The following is a 6,000-nucleotide window of genomic DNA, read 5'->3' on the forward strand; positions in this document are numbered from 1 at the left end:
ACGAACCTAAAAGTTGGCCGTTTGAACCCACTCAGCCATGCCGTGGAAGAAAGACCTGGCGATCCCTTTCTGTAAAGATTGTTGTTGTTAGTTGCCTTCAAGTCGATTCCAGCTCGTGGCGACCCCATGTGTGCTGAGTAGAGCTGTGCTGCACAGAGTTTTCAATGGCTGAAACAGAAATAGATCTATTTTGGGGAAATAGATCTCCAGGCCTTGCTTCCATGGTACCTCTGGATGGATTCCACCTGCCAACCTTTTTGGCTTCTAGCTGAGCGCTTAACTGTTTGAGCCACCCAGGGACTCCTTCTGTAAAGATCACAGCTAAGAAAACCTTCAGGAGCAGTTCTACTCTGTAACACGTGGGGTCTCCATGAGTCGGAATTGACTCCACCCCAACAGGTTTGGTTTTGGTATTAAGCGCCTACTGCGTGCCAGGCGCTGGGGACTCATTTGTGAACGAAGCAGACAAAGAGTCCTGCCCTTAGAGATTAGAACCCTCGTGCATTGCTGGTGGGAATGTAAAACGGTGTGGCCACTGTGGAAAAGAATCTGACTTTTCTTCCAAGAGTTCAACATACAGTTATCACAAATCAGTTGCCCGGGAGTGGATTCCTACTCACAGTGCCCCCAGCCATTTGGTTAGCAGCCCAGCACGTTGACCATTTGTACCACCCAGTTGCCGCTGAGTCACCTCCAACTCATGGCGACCCCATGTGTGTCAGAGTAGAACCGCGTTCCATAGGGTTTTTAATGGCTGATTTTTTGGAAGCAGATTGCCAGGCCTTTCTTCTGAGGTGCTTCTGGGTGGACTTGAACCTCCAACCTTTAGGTTAGGAGCCAAGTGGGTTTGTACCACCAAAGGACTCCAGGGTTATTATATGACCCACAATTCCACTCCTAGGTGTATACCCAGAAGAATTGAAAACGTATGTCCACATAAAAACTTGTACAAGGATGTTCATGGCAGCATAATTCGCAAAAGCCAAAAAGTGGAAACCACCCAAGTGTTCATGAACAGATGAACGGACAAACAACATGTGGCCCATCCATACAATGGAATATTATACAACCATCAAAAGGAATGAAGCACTGATAATGCTACAACATGGAAGAACCTTGAAAACAAGCTGAGTGAAAGAAGCTGGTTACATAGGACCACATATTGTCTGATTTCACTTACATGAAAAGTCCAGAAGAGGCAACGTATAGAGACAGGATAGATCAGAGGTTACCAGGGGCTGGGGCATGAGGGAATGAAGAGTCACTGCTCAATGGGTACTCAGTTTCTGTTTGGGGTGATGAATAATTTTGGAGATGGATATTAGCGGTGGTTGCATAACATGGTGAATGTAATTAATGTTGCCGAATGGTACACTTAAGAAGGGTTAAGAAGGACTGGATGGTGCCCGGGTGCCATTACTGAACGTTTTGAACAAAGATCCTATAGAAGAATTCCAGTCAAAAGGGGGAAAGTGCAGAAGAGAATTTCAAATTGTCATGAAAGCCAGACTTTCTGGAGTCATGGAGGCTGGATGAATGCCCAAAACTATTGCCCTGAGATAATCTTTAAACCTTAAACCAAAATATCCCCTGAAGCCTTCTTTAAATCAAACAACAATTTAACTTAACTAGTAAAGAATGTCTGTCTTGAACATTGTGCACTTATAAAGAATTATCTATACGTGATCAAATTGACAACAGCAACTTGAAAGGCTAGAGAAGAAGCTTAGGGGGTAATGAGCTTGTGTCGGGGATGGTGAAAGAGTTTGGAAAAGGTTGTGGAGAAAGGTGGCACAACTTGAAGAATGTGGCCAATGTACCGAATTATACATGTGGAAATTGTTGAATGTTCTGCTGTGTATATTCTCAAAGACAAAAAGAAAGAAAAAGAATGGTTAGACTGACAAATTTTATGTTATATGTATTTTACCACAATAACATTTTTTTAAAAGCCCTACTTTGTGGGCTTCGCAGTCTGGTGTGGGGAGACACACAATAAACAGGATAAATATGTGACTGTACAGACTCAAAAGGAGCCCTGGTGGCACAGTGGTTAAGTGCTTGGCTCCCAACCGAAAGGTTGACAATTCAGACTCATCAGTTGCTCCGTGGGAGAAAGATGTGACGATTCATTTCTGGAAAGATTACAGCCTTGGAAACCTTATGGGGCAGTTCTATCCTGCCCTATAGGGTAGCTGTGAGCAGAATTGACTTAAGGGCAATGAGTTTTGGGGTTTTAAACAGATTCAGATAATGGGAAGTGGTAGGGGGAGGAAAAAAAAAGAGGGAAGGGACGATTTTCAACAGAGGTCAATGGAAGTCTCTCTGAGGAGGTGACATTTGAGCAGAGACCTGAGGGAAGGAAGGACCCACATATATATGGTGGAAAAGTGTTCCAGGCAGAGGGAACAGCCCATGCAAAGGCCCTGGGGCAGGACTAGGCCTGGTGAGTTGGAGGAACAGTAAGGAGGCCCATTTGGATGGAGCAGGGTGAGGGAGGGAGAGAGGAAGACAGGAAGGCAGGGAGGGGACAGGGCAGGCCATACCTGTGGGCTACGGGGAAGACTTGGGCTTTTACCCCCAGTAAGGTAGGCTGGGGGGACTGTGAGCAGAGAAGGGGCGTGACAAGTTCATATTCATCACTCACTCATTTATTCCTTTATTTCCTTCAAGACATATTCAACAAGCACCTACTGTGTTTCTGGGTTGGACTGGGTGATGCTGGGCCCCAGAAAAACTTTGGTCTTGGCCACTGCTCTCCAGGGTCTCCCAGATAGGGGTAGGGGACACAGAGCTGATGGTCAGGGCCTGAATAGAGGTAGATTCCCCAGGCTGGGGAAGGCCAGAGGGTGGGATGGCTTCCCAGAGGGATGGGCATTGGAGCTGGGGCTTTGATGGATAAGTAGGAGCTCAACGTTCCAGCCAAAGAAGCACCTGCCCATGGTACCAACCAGACAGTTCAGTGTGTGCCTAGTGTGGACAGGCAGGAGTTGAGACTCATGACCAGTGGGCACCGTGGGAGGTTTGTGAACAGGGGATCTGCCCACCTCCGATCCTGTGTTGCCTCAACCCCTTGCTCAGGTCCTATCAGCCCCTCCAGTCACACTTCTCCAAACACCGTCTTCCTGAAACCCTTCCCTGATTGCCGCCCGCCCCCACCTACTGCCACACCTGGCTGGACAGGACCATCCAGTTCTGGAGGTCCCCTGCGGCCAACAGGCAGAAAGCTTGGCCTCAACAATTCAAAATCTGTACTTAGAAGCCAGTTATGATGGAGCCCACTGGGAATCCTTCCCAGCAGAGATTGGGAAGGAGAGGGAGGGGGAGACTGAGGCCAGCATGGGGCAGTGGGCAGAGGGTGAGTTCTAATCCCAGCCCTGCCCTTCAGGTGCTCCTCAGGAAGCGACTTAACCTCCCGGGGCCTCAGTGTGCCCCACTGACCAGCGGGGTTGTTCTGAAGATTAAGTTAATGTGGGTAAAGCTAACCAAATGGTCGGCGGTTCAAACCTACCCCGTGGCTCCACAGGAGAAAGACCTAGTGATCTGCTCCCATAAAGATTACAGCCCAGGAAACCCTATGGGGCAGTTCCACTCTGTCATTTAGGGTCTCTGTGAGTTGGAATCAACTAATGGCACCCAACAACCACAACAATGCATGCTAGACACCCTTCTAGGTACTTTGTTTAAAAAATTTTTTTTCCCTTAATTCTCACATGATACTATCATCTCCGTTTTACAGATGAGTCAACTGAGGCACAGAGAGGCTAATTGACTTCCCTGAGGATACACAGTGAGTAAATGGCAATTTGAACCCTGGCCGCCCAGCTCCAACAACGATGCTATCCTCCACTCACACTACACAGCCTCTTAAACAGCCATCAGATTTCAGACGAAGATTTTAAAGGTGGCTGAAGATGATTCAGGAGGCCCAGGCAACATTTCATTCTGTTATATATAAGGTCACCAGGAATCCAACGGCAACTCACAAGAACAAAACCAAAATAAATTCCCCACCCACCCCAAGAAAAAATAGAAACTATAAAAACACTAGAAGAAAACACAAGAGTTAAAAAAAAAATAACGATCCCAGTGTGTTGAAGTGCTTTCTAAGTGTAATATTAAACCCAGAAGCCATTAATTAAAAGATTGATAAGTGACTATATAAAAATATAATAATCCTTTTGCTATTGGGTGCTGTCCAGTCAATTCTTAACTCATAGCGACTCCACGTCCCAGTGAACAACCTGCATAGAGTTTTCTAGGCTGTAATCTTTATGAGAGCAGATTGCCAGGTCTTTCTTCCTCGGAGCTGCTGCGTAAGTTCAAACCACCAACCTTCAGGGTAGCAGCTGAGCACTTAACCATCGCATCACCAGTGCTCCTTATTTCTGCCCCCGCACAAAACAATACCAGAAGGTCAATAGGCAAATAAAATAGGGGGAAATTTTCTAAGACATGACAGACAAAAGGCGGATTTCCTTAATATGTAAAAAGCTCCCAGAAATCAATAAGGACCAACAACCTAATTTAAAAAAGAGCAAAAAGCATTAAGAGTTTTCCAATAGGACATAAAAATGCCTTTTAAGCATGTAAAAGGGAGCTCAGTCTCACTCACAGTAAGCTAAGTATAAAATAAAATTGCCACGAAGTAACTTTTTTTCCTATCTATCACGTTGATAAAGATGACAAAGTTTGATAATGCACAGTGTTGCTGGGGTTTTGGAAACAAGCATTAGGGTTGGGAGTGTGAAATGCATAATCTCTGTGAAATAAACCGGTTGCCACCGAGTGCGTTCCAACTCCTTGCAGCCTCATGTGTGTCAGAGTAGAAGTGTGCTCCATAGGGTTTTCAACGGCTGGTTTTTCAGAAGCTGATTGCCAGGTCTTTCTTCCGAGGCACCTCTGGGTGGACTCGAACTGCCATCTTGTTGCACCACCCAGAGACTCCCCCTAGCTAGTGAAATATGTAAGCCAGCGATGTTGCTTCTGGGAATTTATCCATGTGCCTGGACACAGATTACAGCACAAACCATGTGCTGAGCGATTTACATGCAACCCGAAGCAAACTGTGAGGTTGACACCATCCCTGAGCCCATTTAATGAAGGAGGAAAGCTGAGGCCCAGAGAGAAGTGGCAGAATGGCAGCCAGGTGGGCGTGCATTCTCTCTCCAGGGAAGTTGGGCGGGCTGGCCCTCCCTGCAGAACCAAGTCACATGTCCCCAGCCACCTCCTCTGTCAGGCTAAGCTATGGGCCTCACCCATGAGCCCTTGGTTTTCAGAGCAGGTCAGAGCAAGGCCCAAGGATGCCCAGCATTGGTAGATGGAGGCCTGTGAGTGTTGGGTGCCAGTTCCATTAATTCTGACTTTCTTATTAAGCCGTTAGGAAACGCCAGGTGGCTGCAGGCGGTAGGCTCTTTGCCTGGGCTGCTGGATTAGAGGGATCATGGTTTCTGCCTCGAGACACTGCGTTATATGTCCAGGGCAATTATAGGAGGCCTTTTCTTTGGGCGAGCGGTGACAAGCCCAGAGAATACCTACGTTCTAGAACCCGAGAGGTTTGGGGTCGTGGGGGAGCTCTAGCAGCTCAGAATCGCGGAATGCCCGGCAGTTCTAGACCTTAGAATGTCCATGCACTCCGTCTGGAACATTCTAGAATCTTAGAGCACAAGTATGTGGGTCGAGGAGCCCTGACGGCACAACAGTTAAGTGCTTGGCTGCTAACCAAGAGGTTGGTGGTTCAAATCCATCCAGAAGCTCCACAGGACAAAGACCTGGTGATCTCCTCACATAAAAGATTACAGTCTAGAAAACCCATGGGGCAGTTCTACTCTGTCACATGGGGTCACTATGAGTTGGAAATCAATTTGATGGCACCTAACAGCAACAGCGTGTGGGTCAGGGTTCTGAGTGTCAATCAATAGGCTTCACCCTTGGCTGCAAGTGGTGTCAGAGGCTGGGCAGCAGGGACCAGTGGGGTGGGGGTCTGCATCCCACCCATTC

Source organism: Elephas maximus, chromosome 3 (genome assembly GCF_024166365.1).
Source record: "Elephas maximus indicus isolate mEleMax1 chromosome 3, mEleMax1 primary haplotype, whole genome shotgun sequence".
NCBI lineage: Eukaryota > Metazoa > Chordata > Mammalia > Proboscidea > Elephantidae > Elephas > Elephas maximus.